Genomic DNA, 25076 nt, shown 5'->3' on the forward strand with positions numbered 1-25076 from the left:
TTGTGAGATCTTGCTGAGGTTCACACCCGATGGTGTATGGATTGAACTGCCATCCTCAAGGGCTTTTAACACATCAAAAGGTGTTAAAATCAATTAGTGGCCTTGAGGGTTTTGTTTTTAAGTACATATATGCATAATCTTTCCCTTCGTCAAGCTCATCCGGTGCTGGCTTTGGGTGCTCAGAGATCCTAGTGAACAAAACAGTCATCAGGGAAATAAACAGCCATTAGGCTGAAAACAGACGCGTCCACATAGGCACAACCCATTAATGTGATCACTGTGGAGCTGGTCCATGGACTTTGCTGAGACAAATGTATCTGGGCGGTGCGGGGTGGGAAGGGGACGACAAGAGAATAACATTAATTCAGAGGCTGTCGTATTGGGTTGCAGTTTTATTTGCTTCTTGAGATAGTGCTGACCAAATGCCCTGCAGCTTATTACTGACCAGGCAGTTCTGGAGTGGGTTTGGGAGAGCAAAGGGACAGGGTCTGGGACACAGGGAGCTGGGGTGGACTTCCCTGCAAATGCAAATCAAGGAGAAGTTTGAAAACACAGGCATAAAAGAAGGAGTGTGGGAGCTGCTGTGCTGGCTGAAGAAAGTTCAGGAAAACTTCCATGTCAAAATGCTTTCCCCCTAAGGGATTCGCTGATGCATTTCCCTTTTAGAAAAGGGTTCTTTTCTGCTCTCGGGAGCTTAATTTCATTCGGAATGAAAAATGACGACAGTGAATTGGACGAGCGGCTTGGACCCAGCCTGAACCGCTAGCTCAATGCACTTCATGTTTAGCTGAAAGCCTGAGTGGGAAGCAGTTCCCTGCACCAAAGCAGAGGAAAGACGGGCATGGGGTGGGCAGGGAGGGTCAATGCACGGGTGTGTGGGCGTGGGCAGGCTGCAAATTCAGACGGGGTCCTTGAGGTGCCCGGGAGAGGGGGCCGGGAGGGAGAGGCCACCTCTGCTAGGGGATCGTGCCACACCCTCCCTGGGCCGCCTGGACCCCTCAGGATGTAACTGCACGTGGCAGGCTGTCCTCGCTCTCTGAGCATCCCCAGACGTCGGTCAGAACTGTCACCCACACCACCTCCAAGCCCAGCAGTCGACTGTACAACGGCAGGCCCAAAGTGCGAGGGGGGGCCAGCTTACCAGCGGGCTGGGCAGGCTCCTGGCTCCAGGGTAGCCTAGAGGAAGAGAAAGCTGGACCCCTGGAAAGCCAGACTGACCCTCAGTTCTACCTGGCGCTCATTAGCACCAACATCTTTGCAGTTCAAGTAGCCCAGTCAACGGTTCTTCCTTTAACGGTTATTCCTGCATGAGGAATAGAACTAAAGGGAAACAGGGGAAACAGGCAGCACCTCATGCGATCTAAGTGGCTCTGTTTTCAAAGCAGGTGTGGGAAGTTTCCGTTTTCAGGAAAGACATCAAGGCAGGGGTGGGAAGAGAGCTTGTGCTAAAGTTGTGGATATTTTGCCACATGGGCCAGGAAGGAGCAGCCACTGGTGGTAGTTTGTGCTTTCTTTCATTGTTTCGTTTTTATAGCTCCTAGAATAAAGGACAGAGACGAAAGTTTCCCCATGCTAAGATAACATTCCTATTTTTCACGTGTGAGTGCAGTCTGGGTTTGGAAACGCACCAGATCAAGGTGAGACTGGTCGTATGTGCTGGACCTGGAGAGAGGACCCATGCGGAGGATGTGCTGGCCCCTGGAAATGCGTTTCTGACCCACGTGTAGTCGAGAGCCCTTCCTGATCCCAGAACCCAAGCCGCGGCCGGTCAGGCAGGAATGGTGCTCCAGCATCAGGTTAGCTGTGGCCTCAAACACTGGATCCAGTTCCTACAACTGAAGATTTCAAAACGAAGATTTTTCCTTTTGTTCATGGAATTGTCCCCTTCCTTTATGTACTTCTGTACTTAGAAGTGGAAATGTATTCTGAAAGCCAGCTGATTTTTATCTGCCGCGCGTTTTCATGGGCCTGTGCCTGGCGTGAACAGTCTTGTCTCAAATATAGGGTTGCTCTGGAGAATGGGGTAGAAAGCCTGTGTGCTGTTTGGGGTTCAGAAAAGCTTTTGGTAAAGCTTGGGTTATGATATTCAATAACTCTCTTAAATGTTTTGTTTGTTATCCCCAAATTCATAATCCAAATATCTTGTTCATAAATCAACAGCAATAACAAGGAGAATCATAAAAAATGGGGGAGTAAGGCAATCAAGTTGGGACCCTCTTTGGCACTGAAGGCTTACAGTAGTCACGAGGAGATGAACGGACTTGCACTTGGACAGCTGTCTCCTCAGCGCTGTCTGAGAGGACTTTGGGGCCATGAAGGAGCCAGAGAGATGGCAGGCTTGGGGCCCTTCATCCTCGTTCAGCCCTGGTGTTCAGAGGGAAGAGGAGTAGTCCCAGAGAGAGCCTGAGCTTTGTAGACAGTCATGGATTTGAAACCCTGCCCAGATATTTCTGCCTGGGTGACACCAGGGAAATGGTTTCACTTGCTGAGCCTCAGCTTTCTCACTGGCAAAATGGTAGTGGTGGTACCTGCCCCTCAGGGTGTTGGAGAATTAGGGAGGTGGTGCTTGACGAAGCAGGCCCTTGGCAAGGAGTAGCCAAACCCTCTTCTGGGGCTGTGAGCTTCTCCCGGCTCCCACAGAAAAGCGGGTGTCCCCCTTTTTCTGTCCCAGACAGAAAGATACAATGAACATGCCTATGGAATTCCCATTGCCTTTTCCTGATCCGTGTGGACGGGATGGTGCCGGGTCACAATCACGCATTCACGCGGGTTCACATGATGAGGTACCCTCATTTCTGACCATCTCCAATGAGCAGGGCCTCCAGACTCTAGCATAAAGTTGTTTCTGCCCCAAAGCCACTTCACCAAGTAGGCAATGTTCTGTAGACAAATATTTAAATACACCAGAGAAGCTTGATTTTACAGGAACCCCGCTGTGAGTCCTGTGGTGGCCTGAAGACCCATCACAGGACCCCAAACCACCGGTTCCTGTCACTGCTTTAGAAAGGCTGCATTTCTGTGCACTGGGTTCCCTTCAAGTCCTGTGCAGACGCCAGTGAACAGGGAGGGCTCTAGCGTGAAAACGTGCCTCTGTCGGACCCCCCGTGCGGTGCCCTCCTGGAAGGTGGTGCCGATGCAGAAGTCTGTGGCTGTTGCCGATAAATGGCTGTCTTACCTCCCCGAGTGCTGGCAGGGACTTTCTGATGTCACCGGTGACTACGCTGATTGGCTCCTGCGCCACAGTGGTCACCTGGAACTTTCTAGAACTTCCTTCCTCTTAGGACAGCCTGGCAGTCCGTGGCTTCTCAGCTCAACTGAGTGGGGCCCTAGCCCACTCTTGCAGCCACGTTCCCCATGCCCCCAGCTGCCACCTGCAGTCCTACCCCGAAGGGAGAAAGACACCCCTCCTCCTGCCCCCATCTCAGTTCCCCAGGTCTCCCCTCCTTCCTTGGCTTGTTCCCAAAGGCTGGCAAAGCCTGTCGAACAGAACATGTTGCAAGGGAGGCACTTAACGCCCCGCACCTGATACTTATTAGCTGTGCAGTGAGAGTATGCACACCCCTGGGCTGCTTTCCTCCTGATACATGACGGGGCTTAATACTGCTTCCTGCTTTGCCAGCTGCCCCCGGAGAACCGAATCTCCACAGCCTTTCTCTAACCAGCCCCCGCCCCACCTCGTCCTGGGGCTGATTCTGGTTCCTCTCCCTTGGTGTTGAGATAAGGAAAGGGTGGGATGTGAAGAGGATGAATCCAGGCTGTGTGTTAACATGGAAGCTGGATCAGGAAGCCCAGCCCTGCTGACCAGCTGGAGTGGGAGCCGAGGGGCCCAGCAAAGGGACACCCTCTGAGGACTCCCCTTGGTCCTTGTGAGACTGTGTCCTCCACGGGTCCTGCAGGAGCACAACCACTCTCCTCCTTGGACAGAGAACCGAGAAGAAGGAGTTGGAGCGAGGTTCCCTTCCCCCCAGAAGCTCTGACTCTGGAGCAGGCACTGTGGTGAGTAGAATAGATTTACGTGAACGAGGGCAACGCAGTGTTGGGAGACTCTGATGGTGCCTGTTGTAGAGCAAGGGATGCTTTTTCCCAAGCGAACGACGCCTCCCCATTCCCCTGGTCCCTGAGGTCCTGCCTGTGCTAAGGCAGAGGGGTCCCCGCCTGTCAGCCCCTGGGGACGAGGAGGACCATCAAGTGACACTTCCACCTGGAAAGCACCAAGCTCCCCCTCACCAAACACCGAAACAGCATTTCCGCAATCCGCAGAGACCCTGGAGTGTCTGTGCAGAGGGATGGAAATTGGGTTTCAATTGATTCATTTTTCCTCCAGATTAGGTTTGCATTGAGCAGGGGGCAGGTGGGGAGAGATGGAGCAGCGTGGGTGCCTGGGACACCCTTTTTTCACAGCTCAGCGTTCTCCCTCTCTGCTCTCATGCTTGGCAAAATCCACAACATGGGTGCCCCCAACCAGGACCCCAGACAGGGCCAGTCCACTGACAGGAGACCCAGTCAACAGCAGGTACCTGGGCCAGGTGGGTCACCTGGGGTCCCTGATGAGAATCGGCGGTCCTTAGGTGGGCTCTGTGGGTGGCGTGGGTAAGCACAAGAGAAAGAAGGAGCCGCCTTTGCTGGAGGGGCAGGTCCCACAGTGCTCCTCCCAGAGGCTTCCTGGTGTGGGGGCCGTGCTGACCATTGGCTACATCCCTGTTCCTCCAACCATGAGCTTCTGGGATGGGAGAAATTGAGGACAAGAGAGGCCTCACATTTTGTTTTCCCACAACACACACGCTTGTCGAGGGCATCTTAAAGGGGAGCACTCCTACACGCATGCTCATAGCAGCTTATTCCCAACAGCCAAAGCTGGGAACATCCCAAGTGCCCATCCACAGATGAGTGGATAAACAAAACAGGGTGCGTCCACCCAATGGCAGATTACTTGGCAAAAAGCAGGAATGGGCACTGACACTTGCTATAACACAGCGGACCTTGGAAACACTATGCTGAGTGAGCAAAGCCAGACACAAAAGATCCCATATGGAATGATTCCCTTTATATGGAATGTCCAGAGTAGGGAAATCGATCGGGACAAAACACAGACTGGTGGTTGGCCAGGGCTAGGGGAAGGGAGAGCCTGGGGAGCGGCTACCTAATGGGTACGGAATTTCCCGTTCGGGTGATGAACACAGCTTGGAACTAGGTTGTGAAATACCACGGAATTGTTCACTTTGAAATGGATAATTTTATAGGAGGTGCAAATTACTATGTAAACAATAAATAAGATACAAGGGTATATTGTACAGCACAGGGAATATAGCCAACATTTTATAATAACTATAAATGGATCATAATCTATAAAAATTTTGACTCAAGTAAGTTGGATGGTGCCATGACGGTGCCATGACCTGGCTGTAAACCTCTCCAACACCCCCATTTCACTCAAAGTAAAGCCAACGTTCTCAGAAGGCCCCATCTGGCCTCCCCTCACTGGTTCTCTTCCAGAGCGTCCTCCTCGCTGTTCCACCTTTGGGTCTTTGCTCAGATGTCACCTCCTCTGTGAGGCCTGCTCCCCACTTTACTTAGCTTCCAAGCCCCCCTCTGTCCCCTCCCTCAGTCCCTGGGAGCTCCTGGGGCAGGACTTTTGTGTGTCTTGTTCTCCTGTGAATCCTCAGCCCCCAGAACGGTGCCTGACACGTGTTGGAAAGCAGTGAACTCTCACTGAACGTCTGGATGATTGAAAGGAAAATGAAAAAGGCAGTTACAGCCCTCCAGGAGTCCCCAGGCCACTCAGGAGGACTGATAGGGGAACAAACACTCACAAAGCAGAGAGAAGTCATGGGTGCAGAGGTCTGCCCCATCTGTCTATCCATCCAAAGAAAGTCCCCCCATGACTCAAGCTATCCCAACCCACCTTCCCTTTCCAGACCCAACTTCCCAAGAGTGTAACCCCAAAACCACTGCCCCCTTTTATGCTCTCACATTCACCCACATCCTGATGTCTGGCCCTTCCATGCTGGTCAAGCTGCTGTCATGAGACTCCCCAGCTACAAAATGTGACAGATGTTTCTCTATCCTTATTGACAGCACCTCTCACATGATCAGTTGCTCCCTTATTCCTGACACTCTCTGCCTCTGGTGGCTCCCACACCCCAGCACTGTGTCTGGTTGTTCCTTCTTCCATTTCTGCTTCCCCTGTGCTCTGGCTTCACATCACTGGTCTTCCCAGGCCAGCTGCACTCCATTGGGATGAATTATTCACCTCTGTGTTTCAGGTCCCCCTAAATATAATGACCCCCAAATCGATGTGTCTGACCCAGCACCTTCCCTGATTTCAGAGTTCATCAGAGAAATCATGGGGAGAGGTAGAGCGTTCTAGACAGAAGGAACACCTTGTGAAAAGCACAAGTCTTGAAAGGGAAATAAGTATTGGGAACTTGTATTAGGAACTGGGCTGTTCAGTGTGGATAAAAAATACTGGGAATGAGGAGAGGTGAGCAATGGGTTAGGCCAGGGGAGAGATGCTGGGAGGATGTTGTCGCCATGGGAAATAGTCAGGTGAAATCAATCATGGGCATCTTCCTATTACTTGCACATCTGGGAAATTATGCACCAGAACCTGTAACCTCTGGCCTTCTGCCACCCATCATATCCTCAAAGAAACCCCCTCTAGAGGCAGAGAAAGGGGCACCAGACTTCTCTGATGGGTCTGGCACAGCTCTCTGCCCACTCTCTAGTCTCAGGTCCAACTTGGTGGCAGTCAGCGTGTAGAGAGAGCTATCCTAGGGCCCCCTGGTTGGCCCAAGTCTTTGTCCCTTCAAGGCTGAGAAGCTGAAGGCAAAGGGATGGAGAGGAGTATAGAACGTTCTCAAAAACAAGATCTTGTGTCTCCCCTGCAGATTAGTGGAGATGCAAGCACCAGTTTTGTTGACCACTCATCATTGAGACCCTGCGGCCTTGTCTACCCTCAGCAGCCATCGAAGAAGCCAACCACTCAAGCCCCCAGTAACAAACCCCCTCCTTTACCCTTAGCCATCCAGAGTGAGGCCTCCAAAAGCAGCCCTGTCTTTTCTGTTGAACCCACAGTTCCCTGTCTCCTTTCTTTCCAGGCTGGTGACAGCCGAGGGGCTGCTCTTTTCCATGTGAGGTTGGAACCCCTGGTCCAGCTTCCTGGCTCAGGGGACAGGCCTCCAGGACCTCACCTTTTGGAGTCACCTTTAAAGCTGCTTCTAGCACTCAAAGCTACCTCTCCGCTCTTAGCCTCTGGTTCAGAGCTTCCCCCAGAAAGTGGTGTGTTTTATCTTTATGTGTCAGGATTTATATAAAAAGGGGATAGTTCAACTCTAAATGTAATGAGTTGGAAGAACAGCTCTCTGGTGGCTTTCTCTAGTGAACACGGCATCAATAACATTGATTGCTAAAAATAACTAATAACACAGGGCTAGGGGTGGCCAGGGACTGCTCCAACCCCGCCCCTGAAAGGGATACAAGGAAAGCCAGCTCTTGCCTCTGAACACAGGCTCCTCCAACAGGTGAGTGCCTGGTAGTGTTCAGCCAGAAGAAGGAGAAGCAAAAGCCCAGTGGGTGCTGGCGGGGGGAGGGGCGGCAGGACCCTCTAAGCCTTGGAGGTCTGGCAGGGGATGAGCCTTGGTTTCCACACCTGGAAAGTGGAGATTCATGATTCTTCTTGCTGTGCCAGCATCATAGGTTTCTTGAGGGGATGCAATTACATGGCCCTTGTGCAGGTCTTAGCCTCCTGCCTGGCACATGGGGAGCAGTTCCGTACACGCTTGAGGTTGCAATGCTTATTCTCGATACAGTCAAGGGAGGGATTCCAGGCACAAGCAGTTAGCAAGTGGAGTCTGAGATTGACACAAATGACCCTCAGTAGGGGCCTTCTGTGGTCAGGCCCAAGGGAAATAAATGGTTTTTAGGATTAAGGGTCACCCAAATCAGAGAAGCTATAGTGTTTGACAAGGCAGATGGACAAGCATAGATTATGTGCATCTCATTTACCTCCAGAGGCTTCTTCTCTGGGTTTGACAACTACTGGAGGGAGATGCTCCGCCACACATGCAAAATCGATTCCTGCACGCCCTCAGCTCTGGCCACTCTGCCCTTGACAATGCTGGCTGGCTTCTCCCAGAAACAGGCAGCGTGCTTGAATAGGTATCTATGCTGGGGTGAAGGGGGCTCTTCAGCTGGTGGGTCAGCTCAGCCTGTGTGGCTTCCTGCCTTTCTAGAAGGATTCGCTTGCTTGACCTCCCCTCATGCTTCTCACCCCTCTCCTGGGACTTCAGGAGAGGAAACGTAAATAAAAGGTGAGGTGCTAAGGGCTGAGGGAGTGAAGGACCACAATAAAATGCTAGCCTTCAGTTAAGGAAGAGAGCTATTTAGCTGGCCCCAAACAAGTCTAAGTTAATAGAGATGAAATAATGTTTTTTTAAATTAATAGCATAAACGTCAGCTCTGATGGCTGGGGTATTAAAGCATATGGTCACTGGAGCACTCTTTGTGAGGTTATTTTCTGTCTCTTGTTTGCCTTGGGTATGTGGAAAGACCTACGGCTCTCTCTGGAATGCCTCATTTTGGATTCTGGGGTAACTTCATCAGTTGAGTTGGAGTGTGAGAGATGAGAAAGTTGCTGTGGAGTTGCATTCAGTTAGCTCATCCACATGGATTTGTAATTAAATATAGGAGGTATTTGCAGCACTCTGCTTCAAGTGTGGGAATTTATTGAAGTACCTTGCAAATGCTCCTGGTCGGGAATGCTCCTCCTCCGAGCAGGAGGAATAGGGCTGAGGGCACGTCCCAGAGCCCTGTATCATTAGCCCACCCCCTTGAATCCAATAGTCCCTTATTGCATTAGCATCAGGCCCTGCAGGGCTCTGGATTGGCTCACTGCCTGGAAAGCAGGACCAAACACGAGTCATCTCTGAAGTCTCCCTTGATCTCTGTTGTCAGGGACAGGCAGCAGTGTAGGAGAGTCCCTGTACTCACGGAGCACAGAGGGAACACAGCCCTTTCCCCTGACCACTTCCAGAACTTTTCTGGATGGCCCCACGTGGCTCCTCCATGTTCAGTGGGAAGAGAGGGAACTGTCTTTGCAGGCTGGAGCTGCGTGTGACGGTCTGATGTAAAAATTTTACCATGGAGCAAAACCTTGAATTTCACGATGCTCAGTCTCGTTCCTGGGCTGGAGACATGGGTTTGACCATAACCAGCTCCCACAACCTAATGAGATTTTGTAACTTAGAAACCTCAAAGCCAGACCCTGGAGCCCCAACTCCAACTCTGCCCAATCCCTAGTTCTGAGGCTTTCGTGGGTGATCACTGTTTTGGGGTTACTCTAAATTATTATGAATCTTCAGTAATCATGCCAAAGTAAGAGGGGGTTTGTTTTAAAGTCAAAGGAAGCCATGGACTCTAAGGACACCAGGACACATCAGAGGACAGGACTTAACGAGCGTCTACAGGTGGTGACTGGGAGAGAGGCAAGATGAGGAGGATCAGTGAGTACCCTTCACAGAGCCAGAAAGTATGGTGGGACCACCCACACCTCCAGTGCAGCATTTATCACACTGCATCTTGATTGCCCATGCCCCACTACCCTGAAAGCAACCAGAGGACCCGAGCCTGGCCCTGAATTGTGCCAGTAGCACTGGCACATAGAAGGTTCTCAATAAATATTGAAGGAATCAAAATGTTAGTCTATAATGATAATATATCTATGCTCACACTTATACTTGGCACTGTACACACAAACACACACACACCATGTACTGCCCCTAGAGGTGTTCAGTGATGCAGAGGGTAACACTGGGCTTCTCTCCCTGGATAATGAGAGAACAGCAGTATGCCGAATGCTTAGAACAGATCCTTTTGCTTTCTTTCCTCCGCTCAATTCTGCCACCAGAGACCTCTGACTATTGTATTCTGATTCCACCAATGTGAAGCTGCATTTGGGCGGGGGGGGGGGTGGGAATCGCCCTCTCCCTTTATATTAGGAAAGCAAGAAGCAAATAGACTTCATTTTGGAATCTGGCCTTTCTTTTGGGAGTTGGTCTAAAAGATAATTCCTCCCTGAAAGCCTTCCTTTGGCTTCATGGGGTTTTAGATTTGCCCTCGTCCTTGATCCCCACCCCTGAAAAGAGGCCCCTGAAGCACTTGCTTGGCTGGAACATCAGAGATGGAGGTCTCAGAAGCCTCTTCTCTTTTATGATGCTGCTATTATTAATGCCTTACATTTACATTACATTCCACAGTCTTCCAAAGCCACTTAAAGGTATTGCCTCATATAAACCTTCCAACAACCCTGTAAGGTTGGCAGGGAAGGTCTCACCATCTCCATCTAACAAGTAAGGAAACTGAGAACCTGGGGAGATAGTGACTTACGCGAGGTCACACAGGGCTCAGCAGGAATTGTCCCAGTTCCTTATCTGCTGCTCACACCAAGACACTCTTTGTTTCATTAACCTGCTGCTTTGCGGGGATGATGAATAAGCCAGAGGGCTACTCTGTAGCAATGGTGTGGTCCCCAGATGAGCCAGAGGGATGAGATGAGACACATGGGGAGGGCTGTTAGGGAGGTATCCTCATTAGAATTTCAGCCCCAGCACTGATTCAGGATGGGGAACTGAATCAGGGATGAGAGAGAGCCCTCAGCTGGCATGGAGTTGGCTAGAACTTGGGAGGCAATGACACTGTCTCACATATGGTCATCCATCCAGCTACCAGAATAGGTAAATATTTATATTGCAGGCTGCTAGTGTCTCCAACTGTGACTACATGGCCACCTCATACAGTTAGAAAAGCACAGCCAATTGAACTAGCTTTCTACTCCCCTTCAACGAGTCACTGCTTTTTCCTAAGTTTCTCCACATTTGAAACCCCTCGGCAGAATTTTGGACTGGAGGGCCATCTAGCAGATTAGGACAGGCACACCTGTCATCAAATCCCGGCATCAGATAGCTGTACTCTAATTCTGTAGATGCCTTCACTTCCCAGAGAAACAAGGAAAGACACGGGGTGTGAGAGAACATGAGTTCAGCACCATGGACAGCGACCCAAAGGGGCCTTGGGCTGCCAGCCACCTCCTGAGCTCCAGGCTGGGGGCTGGTGACACGGCCTCCGCTCATCTCTGTCCCATGCCTAGAAGCACATGGCACTCATTTATCACCTGGAAACAGCAGAGTGCTTATAAAGGCTCATGTCACCACTAATCTGCCTTCATCAAATCTGAAACACGATTGCTTGTCGCTTGTTTTAATTCATTTCCCCACCAGCCCTCTGTTTGAATAACTTCCTAAAGTTTTGTTCATCAGGAGGAAGAGATTCTTCCCTGGAGGTAGCTAGACTAAGATTTGCTATGGAATAGATCAATACCCAGTACAAACAGCCTGATTTTCTACCGGATAATGACGTGTGTAAGCTTTGCTCAGAGCCCAGTTCACCTTTCCAACCTCACTTGGTCCATGTCAGAGGCTCCACATGAGAGAGAATGGTCACTACGGGACATGCTCAGATTTGGGGATCTTCTTGGAGGCTACGGTTTTATCTGACACCGGTGGCTGGGGCCCGTGAGACGTGCTGTATGCAGATAAATTCTGCCGTGTGTGTGCTCACTAAATCCACCACGCTAGAAATGCATTTGGAGGCAATCCTGCCTGCCCACAGCAGATTTTCCAGATCCTGGCAATTGGAGCATGTTAAGGATGAGATACAGCTGCCAGGTCTGATTTCTAAAATCAAGATTCATTTTGTGGGGAGGGCAGGAGGAAAAAATTAATGCACAGCCTGGCAAGGTGAGGGAGGGAGGATGCCTGCCGCCTTGGCCTCTTTGTACATTTTGAGTGGGAGCCAATTATTTTCCAGCAAGTGACTTCCAGCTTGGGGAAGGGGGAGGGGCTTCCATGAGAATCTGGGATAAGCATTGCCTGACTTCAAAGTCAAAACTGTGGGGTCTGACTAAGATACGGTGCTGAGCGAAGGATCAGAACTTGTTGGTTTACATTTTGTGTTATTTGTTCTTCCCTGAGTTTTCAGCCATCCTGCCGCTTCACTTGGTTCCCTGCCCTGCCCACCCCCAGCCTTCCCCACTGCACACCATGCTATGTCCATCCCATCCCACGTGGGCCAAGCAGCTGCCCAGGGCATGGCTCAGGGAGTGGTCTGGCACCTATGCCCACCCCGGCCGAGAGTGATGGAGATTGTGTGAGAATGGCTAGTGTGTCCATGTGTGAGCAGGCGACAGTGCTTTATGAGAGTGCTGGGAAGTGTGGGATGCGTGGGCATGTTTGCGGGTATCCATCTGTCTGTGGCAGGGCAATGAGAAAGTGCAGCTATTTGTAAATAATGCCTAATTAATGAGGTTTTACATAATAGATGAGCCAGCATCGTTGCCAGTAGTGATCGCATCTCTATTCTTCCACTTTTCAGTTACAGCTTGTGAGGGGCTGGGGGGTCTGGGGTGGGGGAGTTGAGTGAGAAGGGGTTAGAAGAAGGCAGAGGTAGAAATGAGGTGAATTAGAGGAACTTTTGTTGCATTTAATATCAATTCATTTTGCAGACTGCTGACACAGCCAGATTCCACAGCTCAGAATTTATGGGGCTCCCTAGTGCACAGACTCAAAAAGAAAATACAAAAGAACTTTTTAAAAAATGACCTGCCATCAGCAAAAAAAGTTTAAAAGTTTTAACCCCCCCCAAAAGCTATCAACATCACCACACACACACACACACACACACACACACACACACACACAATCTGATTTTGATTTTCTTATTTGGTTTAGGGCATTTAGTCTCATTATGTAATAATCACATCATTTGCCAGAGTCATGCCATGTTTCATTACTTTATGGCAGACTTTATATTAGATATATACCCCAAAATGATTAGTATAATGAGAATGTCAGGAAAAGGAATACACTGAAGAAAGGGCACAGTCTCCTGACCTGGAGGAGAGTGGTCCTCCATCCGTCCCCTCCCCAGGGAGCTGGGCTCCTGGGAAAGCGCCTGATGGAAGATTCCATGCCCAGACTGAGCCTCAGGCTTCTTCCGCAGCCACTTTGCCATGGCTCTCTTCCTCCTCTCCCTCCTCCTCCTCCTTTCTCCTCCTCCACCAGCTGTGGTTCTTCCCCCCGATCTTGGCTAGTGTCTCCATTTCTGTGTTTGTTCATTTTCCTAAAGTGCCCTCCAAAGTCCACTGCCTTTCTTCTCTGGGGATGCACAGAGTTCCCTTTTCTCCCCTGAGCAGCCATGTTTGGGTCCCAGGCTTCCTGAGCTGGAGGACTAGAGTCACACCAGAGCCAAATGAGAATGGCTTCCAGCAGACCTCCGACACCCTGGACTCTCTCTCAGGGACTCAGTGGCTGCACCTTCCACAGCTGCCATGGGATCCCATTGCCAGCTCATCCGTGGCCAAGGTATCCTCCACCATCCAGGAACCGTCCCCTTTGAGGTAAAGGGAAGATGGAATCCATCTCTCCAGGGCCATGTGACCTCCTGGAGCCGTCCCCATGGCATCACTGAGACCCTTCCTAATTATCTCTGGCAACCCCAGGGGGTTCTTGGGAACAGGCTGGGCTATGGCCTCCATGAGCAACAGTGATTGATGTAGGACACATCAATGGAAGCACATGGAAATCTGGTGGAGCTGTCATCTGTCATGGTGCTGGCCACAGAGCAAGGTAGCCATATGACACAACGGAATGTGTCTTTTCCAGGATGGGGGATTAGGCCTGAGTTATGTTTTATTTACAGCAGGCAGGGCTGGCCACACTGACCTGTGTATAGATTCTGGCCCACCTGGGGTAGCCTTCAAAAAGCTGAGCCTTTGGAATCAGGGACCACAGAAGCTGACAGGGTGACTCAGTGGCCCAGGATGCTTCCTTCCACCCACTCTTCAGAATTGTTCTGGACAGACAAGCAGAAAAGCCCATTTGTCCTACTACATCCAATGGTCACATTGAAAAAACAAACAAACAAATAAACAATAAGCATACAAATTGCAAAGCAAAGCACGTGCCCAGGAAGGCGTAATGGGTGTTATCGTCCCATTCTGGCAGCTTCTCCTGGTGGAGAGCTCGCCACAAGCAGAAATAAAATGCATCTGGGTTAGGTCACTTGAGTCAGCAGTGTTGGAGCAAAACGACAGTAGGAGGAAGATGTGGGCCGGCTAAGGCAGTCTGGGAACGTGGACAACGTCTTCTAGGAGCAGACAGTACACCATTGGCAGTACACCATTGAGCGACACCATGGAGAAAAGGAACTGTGTCTGCATTTCCCCAGCACCAAAAACATGATGGGCACTGTGTGCATGTGGGCAGGGGGACAAAAACGAGTTTGAACAAAATCTGTGTCTAGTTGCTCCCACCCGGGTGAGAAGACAGGTCAGGAGCCACGGGGTTGTTTCATGATGGGTGAGTACGGAGCCACAGTGACACCTGTAAAGCAGGGAGAAGGGAGGGCAAGTGCCAGGATGGCTTCATGGAGGAGGTGATGTTTGGGTTCAATATCAGGGGACAAGGGGTCTTTGAGGGAGAGAAGGGCATTCCAGGCAAAGGCACAGAGGACAAGCCAACGTTTCATTTGACAGCCAGGGTTGAGAAGATTCTGTCATCCCCAAGTCAGTCCTCGGTGAACATGGCAGGTCTACAGGGCAAGCTTGGGAGATATGGAGACCCACCTCTTCTTGTCTCCACCCCACACTTACACACCCTGAGTATGAGGTGTGTGGGGATGCAGGGGTCGGAGTGAAAGAAGGTGGAGGTCTTCCATGGGGGCTGTAGCACCACACCATCTGATACAATGTGGTATTGACCTTGATGGCAGGAAAGACAGGAGTAAATAGCCTGTCCCGGTGGTGCGGATCGAACAGAGGCAGGGTGGCTGCATTTGAGCACCAGCATCTGCTGATGGCCAGGCTCAGAGGCAGGAGGGCAATGTGTGTAACCGGAGAGCTTTGTTTGGACTCAGCATTGTTGAAGTGCTCCCAGCAGCATATGCAGCTGGACTCGGGGAGACGGGGTAGACATAGGAAATGAGCTAATAAATAAGAGGCCGGGTGCAGGGTCCAGGTGGCTGCCACACAGAGATGCTGAAGAGGGCAGGATGTGTCACTGGGGAGCCATTCCCTAACACAAACTCGGCGGGATAGAGCAATGGCTCACCCGGGTGCGATGCCGGTCTGGGTCAGGCCCTCTTATGGGATGAATTATGTCCCTCAAATTCATACGCTGAAGGTCTAACCCCCAGCTCCTCAAAATTCAAATGTATTTGGAGAGAGGGTCTTTAGAGAGGTGATTAAGTTAAATGACGTCATTAGGATGAGCCTTAATCCAATATGAGTGGACATGAGGACACAGACAGGCACAGAGAGGGGACCGTGTGAAAATACAGAGATAAGATGGCCATCTGCAAGCCTGCAGATGTCCAGCTTCCAGATCTATGAGGAAATATTCAACAGATGTCTGTTGTTTAAGCCTCCCAGTCTGTGGTACTTGGTTATGGCAGCCCCAGCTGACTGACACAGGCCCTGTCAGCTCAGTACTGCTCTGGGAGCACCAAGAATCCAGTAGAGGTGGGGAATCAGAAAGAAAAATGGGGACTACCCTGGTGGTCCAGTGGTTAAGACTCAGCGCTTCCACGCCAGGGGGCGCTGATTCAATCCCTGGTCGGGGAACTAAGATCCCCGCATGCTGTGTGGCGTGGCAAAAAAAAGAAAAAAGAAAAATGGGTGACATCACTCTAAAATGGGAGCTAGGATCCTGCTAAATTGCAGCTCTGAGTTCCAACAAAAATATCTTTTGTTTCTTAATAAAAGTGAAATTAATTACATTTATACTTTGGGCGAAAATTCTGGGGGAGGGGAGAATCCACCTGTAGGTAAAATGAGGCTAAAACATAGATACAGAAAAATCTACCGAACAGAGTCATTTATGGATGAGAGGACCAGGACAGTGGGAGCCCTGCCTGGACCGGTGGAGAAAGCACTTCAGATAAAGCGTGTATTGTTAGCGTGGTTGTGTAATTATTATTCTTTTGCGCGGTGATTAACCTCTCAAGGTGTCTTAGTCTCCAAACCAGTGTTTTCAGGCTCTGAGGGAAATACCAGGAACCCCCTTTGACTCAAAGCCAGAGACCCTGGTGATTTAAGGGGGAAGTGACATTGTTTTTTTTTTGCTTCCAGAAAAGATAAATAGGCCTCAGGAGAGAACGAACTGACATTTCAGAAGTTTCCAACTTACGTGGCTACATTTATAGACAAAATCCAAAACAGAAGACTCACGCATGTTGGGGTGAAACATGGCCCCTATTTCCTGCAGTTACATTTGGGGAACAAGTGCTTTCTTCCTCACCATCAGCTCCCGAAATCCTGTGCCCACCAGACCACACCTTCCCGGCCCCTGCCCATAGGTAGTTTGCACACATGACCCAACCAGTGGGTTCCGGATGGAAGACACTCTCTCTCCAGGGTGGACCTGGGAGAGCCCTGAGGGAGCACTCTGGGTCCCAGCCCCAAGATCCAGTTCGCATTATGTCAGGACCCATGGATGTGCTCTAAACCTTTCAATCACTCTGGCCCTTCTGGTTCCCCAACTTATCCGTCTGGGCTGTACCTGGACTTGGAATCTATCTGAGCGAGCAGTTAGAAGAAGACAATGTCCCAGGGTGACATGGCCCCATAAGCCTCGTGCAAAGTGGGGGCAGGGGAGACTGTCTCCATTGGGTACAGTTTTTCAAGACCTAGAGACTCAAAAACGCTCCCCAAACAGACAGGTGAAGACGGTCTCCCCCACAAGGCTTCAGCCCGCCATCTAAAGGCCTTTCTTCTGCAGATTGATTTCATAGGCCTGTGTTTGTGTGTGTGTGTGTGTGTGTGTGTGTGTGTGTGTGTGTGTCTGTCCTTACGTGTAGGAAGGGAGGTAGAGGAGGACCTCACTGGAAAGTGTTTCCAAGTCAATTTAGTTCCCATCTCGCCAAGACAGATGAACAGAAACGCACACCAGCACAGGGCAGCAGGACTCACAACGGCCACGTGGTGGGAACAACCCCAGTGTCCATCGATGGATGACGGATAAACATAATGTGGATAAACACAATGGAATCTTACTCAGCCTTAAAAAGGAAGGAAATTCTGACACCTGCTACAACATGGGTGAACCTTGAGGACATTATGCTCGGTGAAAGAAGTCAGACACAAAAGGTCAAATACGGTATGATTCCACGTGTATGAGGTCCCTAGAAGAGTCATATTCATAGAGACTGAAGGTAGGATGGTGGGTGCCAGGGGCTGGGGTCAGGAGAATGGGAGTCAGTGTTTAATGGGAATAGAGTTTCAGTTGCGCAAGATGCAAAAGTTCTGGAGATGGATGGTGGTGATGGCTGCACAACAACGTGAATGTACTTAATGTCACTGAACTGTTCACATAAAAATGGTTAAAATGGTAAATTTTGTTCTGTGTATTTTACAACAATTAAAAATAAATTTTAAAAAGATTTGTACGTACACTGAGCTCTCACCGTGCGCCAGGCACTGTTCTCGTTCCTTCATATACAATAAGTACCTTTTATCCTGTCAACAGTTCTTCAAGAAAGATGGTATTATCCCATTTTATAGACAAGAAACTGAGGTATAGAGATTAAATAAATTGCCCAAGGTCACTGGCTAATAAGAGACAGAGCCAGGGTTCAAACAGCGTGTTCCTAGTACCCGGCAGGCACCCCATAAACAGGCGCTGAAAGAATGAGTGAGTGAATGAATTATGTCAAACACCAGACTGTTACACTGTTGAACTTGCCCTGGTTTCTCAAGTTTTTGTTTTTAGGGGAGAGGGAGGGAGAGAGTTGTTGGTAGTTGGGGCACCTTTAAAATAAAGTAACTCTAAATATATATATATTTTAACAATAAGAGAGATCATTTAGTTTACTACATGCCAAGTATTGTGCTATAGAGCTAAGCTACCCTTACATATGGTCTAATTTCATCATCAGATTAAACCTATGAAGTTTTTTTAAAAGTTTCCTTCATTTAATATATGTGAAAATTAAGACTATAGGAGAATGGTAACCAACCCATAGTCATGTAAGCAGTGACTGGCAAAACCTTAATTTTGGTTTAATTTTGTATAACTACAGCTAAATTATGCTGATCTTTTCTTATAAGTTTTCATATGTTCATACCTAAAACTATAAATATTAATCAAAAATATATCTGAGTGAGGGGTTTTACTTTGGGACTATGGAAATGTTTTAGAACTAAATAGAGGTGATGGTTGCACTACATTGTGAGTGTCCTACATGCAGCTAAATTGTTCATTTTGAGATGGTTAATTTTATGTTATGTGAATTTCAACCCAATATATTATTTAAAAATACATATATGATATATATCCATAAATATAAATAAATAAATAAATATATATATATATATCCTGAAATTGAATACAAATATACCAGAAGTATGTTTACTGGTGGTTCATTTGGTATATGGTTGAATAAACACACGACTGCTCCCTGTGGGCACCACTCTCCCATGGCTAGGCCTTGCTCTCTTCTGAATGGTCGAGAGGAAGTGGCGAGCCTGGGGGCGTGGCCTGCAGCTGGACTTGTCAGGGCAAAGATGCTCTTAGGGGCGCTTACAACATCACTTCATGGATGGTGACACCACCATGGACGCCCCCCTCCCCATGCTAAGCCTGTGGACACTAGCCTTGCATGCTGGGGATTTGGGGCTTTCAAACCTGGTTTTATTAACAGTCCCTACGCATTTTCTCTTCAGAGGCTTGTCTGTCTCATTAAATAATAAGTCACGTGGGCTGGGAGCACTGACCTGCCTCACCTCATCAACATCCATTTCCCTTTATCTTTTAGAGAGAAATGATAATTTATTCCTCAGTAATGGTTGCTGGGAGCAGACCACCTGATAAACAGATGTGATTAATAATGAATTAAATTAACATCACCTTTCAGCCGACAGTGGGGAAAAGCTTCCAGAATCTGTGTGTAGGTGCACATATGCATGTGCATGAGTGTAAATATGTGTGAGCGTGCACACACATGTGTACGTGCATAAGCACGTGTTGTGTGCACGTGTGTGAGCATGTGTGCATGTGCATGAGTGGGTGCACATGTACACGTGTACGTGTGTATGCATGTGCACTGCTAGTGTGTGTTCACACCCACACACACATTCTGTGGACCTGAGAAGGACATCCATGAATGAAGGGACATGGACGGGAGCCAGATGTGGCACCCTCTGTGCAGTCCGGTGTGAATTGGGATTTGATACGTTGTAGCTGCAATAATACCCTGGAGGAGCCCATTTCTCAAAGACGCTCTTTGGAGGGTATGTTTGCAGACACCTTTATAATGTGAATAATCATCTCCTAATTCCTGTTTGGAAAATTAATCTTCCGCTTTCTTAAAGTGTGGTGCAGGGTTTTAGAAATAGGGTCAGTGGCTAAAGCCTGTTTTAGTCTTTGTAAACCCACCTGAGGGGATTGGTTAAGGAAATTAGGGTACTTCTATACAGTGAAATAATATTCAATCATTAAAAATGAGGTGAATATCAGCCTAGAAAGAAGTTCCTGAAAATACTGTTAAGCAACAACAACAATGACAACAAAACCTAGGTTACAAAACAATGACTACAGGGTGAAATAAATTTGCAAGCTCTATGTTTGCAAACTATCTGGAAGATAACAAAACACTGAGGTGTAAACAGTGGTTGTTTCTGACAGTTGGATTGTGGGTGTATGTTCTTCCTTCATTTTTCTTGTCTGTATTTTCTACAACAAACATCTATTGCTTATGTAGTAATGAAAAGGTACTAAGAGATTGTTTTAATTTGAAAAGAAAAGAAACGATCCCACTGAAGGTCTTTAGACCCTGCCAGCCCCAGGGGAGGAAGGTGAAAGTGTTTCTGGAAGCAAAGACGTGGGAGACAACCAGAGAGCCAGCACTCTTGGCTCCCACTCTTCGAGCCTTCGAAGGTGCTGGTGGCTCTCACAACGAGGTCACCCTGAAAGCGGAATCGTGTTCTCAGAGTGGGATGTGCTCACACCCACTCGTGTCTGTGGGAGAACCAAATCCCTCACCCTTTCATTTGGCTCCTGCCTCACACCGTTTCTCTTGATAGGTCACACACTCATTCCTCGGACACTGAGAGAGTCCCCTGAATTGGGGACCAGGCACTGGCCCAAGGTGGCCCCCACTGTCAGCCGGTGCCTACTCAGCAAGGCCGCCCTCCGCCCACCCAGGGGCCTGAGGCACAGTCAGGGCAGGAGGCGTTGCTCTGGTGGTTTCTGACCAGTCATCAACTCCCCCCCCGCCCCACTGCCCAATGGCTGGGGGTTCAGCTCCTGGAAACAAGGCAGACAAAGCACTCAGCCTCTGACCTCACCCACTCATCTTCAGGGGCACATGGACCCCTGTGAAATTAATTCACACCTCCACCTGTCCGGTCCCAACAGGCAGACCAGGTCGACAGGAGTGCTAGTCACTGAAAGGACCACTTTTACTCTGATGGTAAGTGAAAGCGACGCCATCCCTCAGAGGTCCTGAGTGGGATTCAGGAGAGCTGCCTCCACACTTGGTCTTGGGGCAAGTCATGGGTCTTTCAGACCCCAATCTCCTTCTTGGTCATAAAAGGAGGGAGTTGGGCAAGAAGATCCCCGGCGCTCTCCCCACTCGGACATTCTATGATGGTCTATGGGTGTCAAGATATGACGTAGCATGACCTTCTACTTTGACAGCAACTGGGCCACAGCAATACCCTCTTCCTACTTCCTTCATATTTCAGGATTAGGAATAGATTTCTGAGAAAGAAACTCCTTGCCAGCTTGGAGCGTGTCTCTCTCCCTTGCACACACACACACACACCACAGTGCCACAGCTCAACCCCATGAAAGGCCTCCAGTGTTGACTCCAAACCAAGGACACAGCAAACTCCAGTGACAACGCCCTCACTCAGCTCCCCAAACCCTGGGGCTCCTACCCCGGGGACCCCACTCTGTCCTGCACAAACCGCTGCCCGAGGAGGCCAGTCTGGGGCCGACATGCCCAAGGTCAGACAGACGTGTTCCTCCCAAGGCAGTTCATGGTCAAACCACTTCCGCATGGCACACAATGAGCGAGGGATCAGAAGACCCCAAAAATGTGAGTCCCAGCCCCAGCCCCTCACTTACTAGCCCACAGGATCCTCACCTGCAGTGGGGGGGGCGACGGTTCTGATGGGGCTGGGTGAGGCTCAACCACGGCAGCAGATGTAACCACGCAGAGTCACAAGACTTGTCAGCACGATGTTCTGAACTGGCCTCTCAGGAGAGGTGGAGTGTCCGCCTCCCCACCAGGCCCCTTCCCATGGGTGGACCAGCCCCCTCTGTCCCTTGACCAGGTGCTGCGGGTCCCAGAGCAGGGGGTGGCGGCAGGGAGGCCTGGCCCAGCCCTGCTGTGATGCCTATTGCAGGGGGAAGGGACCGTGGACCAGCAGTTTGCTCCTGCCTCTGACTTATTCTTTTTTTTCCTTTCCACCCACCCCCAAACAGAAACAGATGAGAAACCCTAAAAAATGCCACAAAAACGATCAGAAAGGCCAAGGAGATGCAGAGCTGCTCCGGCAGGGATGCTCTTTGGTTACAGAAAGACTTTCTGCTTTCCCGGCGCCTCTCTCTCCTAACGAAAGGCCTGTGCCCTTGTCTGCCTGCTCTGGACAGAACATAATTGCAACAGGCTGGGTGGCCACCCCTCCAGCAGGCCTCTGAATTGCCAGAGGGAGGAAGCGTTTGGAAAAGACGCCCGTCAGCGCTTTCTGCCTCCCGGCCCGTCTTCCTCCCACTCAGCCTGTGTGGGCCAGGCAGGCAGCAGGGCAAGCGGCACAGCTCTGAGCTAGACAGACTCCTGAAAGGGCAGGGAGCCTCTGCTGGGCCATTTTTCAGACTTTCATTCCACTGAGTGGAGCTTCAAAAGGCTTTCCACTCAGTCCAAATTCCCTCACTGCCTTGGGCGAACACTGCCCTCCGAGGAGACGGGCCAGCTGACTGTCTGGAGGCCTGCAGCAGACGCCAACATTAGGCTGGGTAGTCCCGTGGTACAGAAGCAGCAACACCCACGGGTCAGCTTTATTACCAACTGATAAAGCCGACAGACTCCAACAGCAAGGCGCAAAGCTTTCTGACGCAGCAGGCGGCGGCCACACACGGAGGAGCCGGTGGCAGCGACCTCCCTGCGCCCTGCTCCACACCCGAAGGAGGACAGGTTCGAGGAGTGTCCCCTACAGCACCATGCTGAGCATAAACAAGGCCGGGACTGAACTGTTCCCAGTCCCAGGCCCTCAGCAGTGTTAGCTGATAACCCCCAGCCCAGGACGCCAGCAGCCAGCACGCACTTGATACTCTTGAATTTCAGCTGTGGGCAGACCTTGGGTACACCCGTCCTTGGACAGCTTCCCTGTGTCCTCCCTGCTCTGTTTCCTGGGCGTCCATTCTCTCCATACAAGTGTTTCTAACTCAGGCTGAACTGTTCTTGCCTCAGACCCCAGGAGTGGGGGACAAGATCGGGAGGGAGGGATCTGGCTCAGTGACCATCCTGAGGGCCTCTTCCCCTTTCTCTTCCACGTATAGATGAGTAGGCATAGAAGGCCAGGAGCAAAGTGATGGGGAAGGGGAGCGGGCAGGAGGGGAGGCAGGAAAGCCAAGGATGCCCTCCCTCTCGGTCTCCTCCTAGATGCACGGAGGCCGCGCCTAAGCCCCCTCCTCTGCCCCATGCGGATGGCGGCCTTTCCCACCAGGGTCTCCTCCATCCCAGCTCCATGGAAACCTGGGAGCACTTCTCCACGTTGGTCCTCAGACCCGCCAGCTGTGCACTGGGCCTCTGTAGGGGAGCAGGAGACTGGGGTGAAGGGAACCCCATGCCCTGTCCGGGCTCGGCAGCCACGGCTCTCGGAGAGTGTGGGAGAGAGTTTGGCCCCAGGCCCTCTTGAGAGTTTTCTTTTATATTTATTAACCCACTTTCTCTCTTGGCCTTCGGAGCAATGAGGAAACCTCAGCCAAGGCTATTAATAGGCCGAAGCCGTCCCAGGGGAGAACAATGAGCTCAGACCTACAGAACAGGTGCCAAGCATAATAAAGTTCCCCAAGTTGCCTAAATATAGGCTGTAGCCGCGTTGGGGCCCTGAGCGTGGTCTGCCCATTGCCACCCAGCCCTGCTCCCCGGGCAGAGCTTTCCGCCACCTGTGCCAGACCAGGCCCTGCCTGGAAAGGACCTGCTGTCACCCACGTGTCCACCCCAGGTCAGACCTGGTGGGTGCCGCTAAGGAAGTGGGGGAGGGGTCCACAAAATGACATGCAGTATAAATGATGCCTGTAAACAGAGCGTTTAATAAAAAGGCGGTGAGGGAATTTATGGGCAACCCAAGGATCGTTAAAATTATTTATCTACTTACCTCCCTTGCTGGCTGCTCAGTCTGTTAATTGTCTATCATACACTCGCTGATTTGCATTTCAGTGAAAGGACAGGATGAGGGCAGGTGAAAACCACAGAGGGGTCCGGGAACCAAGTGATGGGGACAGGTGTGGACCCTCCTCTCTACTGACCACAGCTCCCCAGCTGACACCCCTCCAGGCCACATTGCCACCCATGGCTGTGCCCCCCACCCCTAGCTCCCCAGGCCTCCGAGATGCTCTGGGTTTGAGAACCAGGTCGGGTGGAGCAGCATGTATGCCGGAAGGCGGCACTACAGGAAGGGGGCACGCACCTGTTTGCAGATGGGCAGCTCCTGGGAGAGGGTCCCAGCCGAAGGGGCCTGCAGACTAACTCGAGGGAAGTGTGGGCAGAATCTTCCTCGGGCGGATCTGACTTAACCCTGCGTTGAAAAGAGAAAACATGAGAACAAAACCATTTCAATCTCTGAATATCTGGAGTGCATCAGACACACGCTCTCCCGTGCTCTTGATTAAAAATATCACAGGACAGAGTGTCATGGGAACCGCATCCTTTGAACACTGTGAGGAGAAAACATTAGGCTGGGGGGAGTTATAACAGGGACTTATAATGAGGCGTCCCCGCTTACCACCTCAAGGCAGCAGATGCTCCCAGCTCTGCCGCTCCCCTGCAGTGAGACTCACCATACTGGACCGGTCCCTGGAATGCGAGGAGATGGGGGCAATAGGCCATGGGGTCTGGCTGGCAAGGGGCAGACTGATGGTAGCATGGCCCATGTCACCCATTCCCAACTCAGGCCCCAACTCTTTGCTCAGGTCAACAGAGCTGGGTTGGGGATAAATCATCAGCATCACCCCATTACCAGTTGGGGTTCCCCAGCACCAGGCTAGATTCCAGGTGTGTGGGGCTGACCAGGGGCTGCAGCTGGTGCTGACCTTGCAGTTTATCTAGACATTTAACCTCTCTCATCAAAACCTATAGGGCTCACCACAACCAGCTTTGGGAACCAATTCCTTGAAACAAATATCTTTTCTCCCTTCCTTCCTTTCCTCCTCCCTCCCTCCTTTCCTTCCTTCCTATCTATCTCTACATGATATCTACCATCTATCTATAGCTACAAGATATATCTTCACATAGCTGTAGATAGCTACATACATGCATATGTAGGTAGATAGATACATAGATCATATGGATTCCATTTTTCTGGAGAACCCTGTCTGATTCAGGTCCTTTACCTTGCACTGCAAGAGATTGACCCTGTCCCCTCACGGAACCAGAAATGTCACTGCCCCCCGGCCCCATGCTCCACCCAGCAAGCAGTTCCCACTCTCAGGGAAGGAGCTGTGCCCCTGCAGTGACATCGAAGCAGGAGGGAGAAGGAGGCAGCAAGGGTCTAGCCGTCTGCTTGGGAACGAGCCAGGAACGACCTGGCCCTCGAGAGTCTCCGAAGTGACGCCCCAGCCCCAGCCCCTGCCTCTGCCGGGGCCTCAAAATCCATCCCTGCCGTCAGAGCCAGGCTCCCCGCATTTGCAGGACAGTCGTCTCCACGTCCCCCTCCTCTGTGCATCCACCCAGCGGCCCCCTCTTCCCCTGCCTGACGATGGCTTCTCAATTCTGATGATGTATCAATAACTGCAAAGCAA

The 25076-nt window shown here is 50.5% G+C and overlaps 1 protein-coding gene across 13 annotated transcripts in view; it reads right to left on the reverse strand.

Annotated features, from left to right (window-relative positions):
• Positions 1-25076, reverse strand: part of RBFOX3 (RNA binding fox-1 homolog 3) — a 448464-nt gene that overhangs the window by 177844 nt on the left and 245544 nt on the right. For all 13 annotated transcript variants that reach the window (XM_036837416.1, XM_036837410.1, XM_036837414.1 and 10 more), the window contains one exon: positions 23747-23854. The gene's annotated coding sequence lies outside the window, so the exon portion shown is untranslated. The remainder of the gene's footprint in view (positions 1-23746; positions 23855-25076) is intronic.

Source organism: Balaenoptera musculus, chromosome 20 (assembly GCF_009873245.2).
Source record: "Balaenoptera musculus isolate JJ_BM4_2016_0621 chromosome 20, mBalMus1.pri.v3, whole genome shotgun sequence".
In the NCBI taxonomy this organism is placed as follows: domain Eukaryota; kingdom Metazoa; phylum Chordata; class Mammalia; order Artiodactyla; family Balaenopteridae; genus Balaenoptera; species Balaenoptera musculus.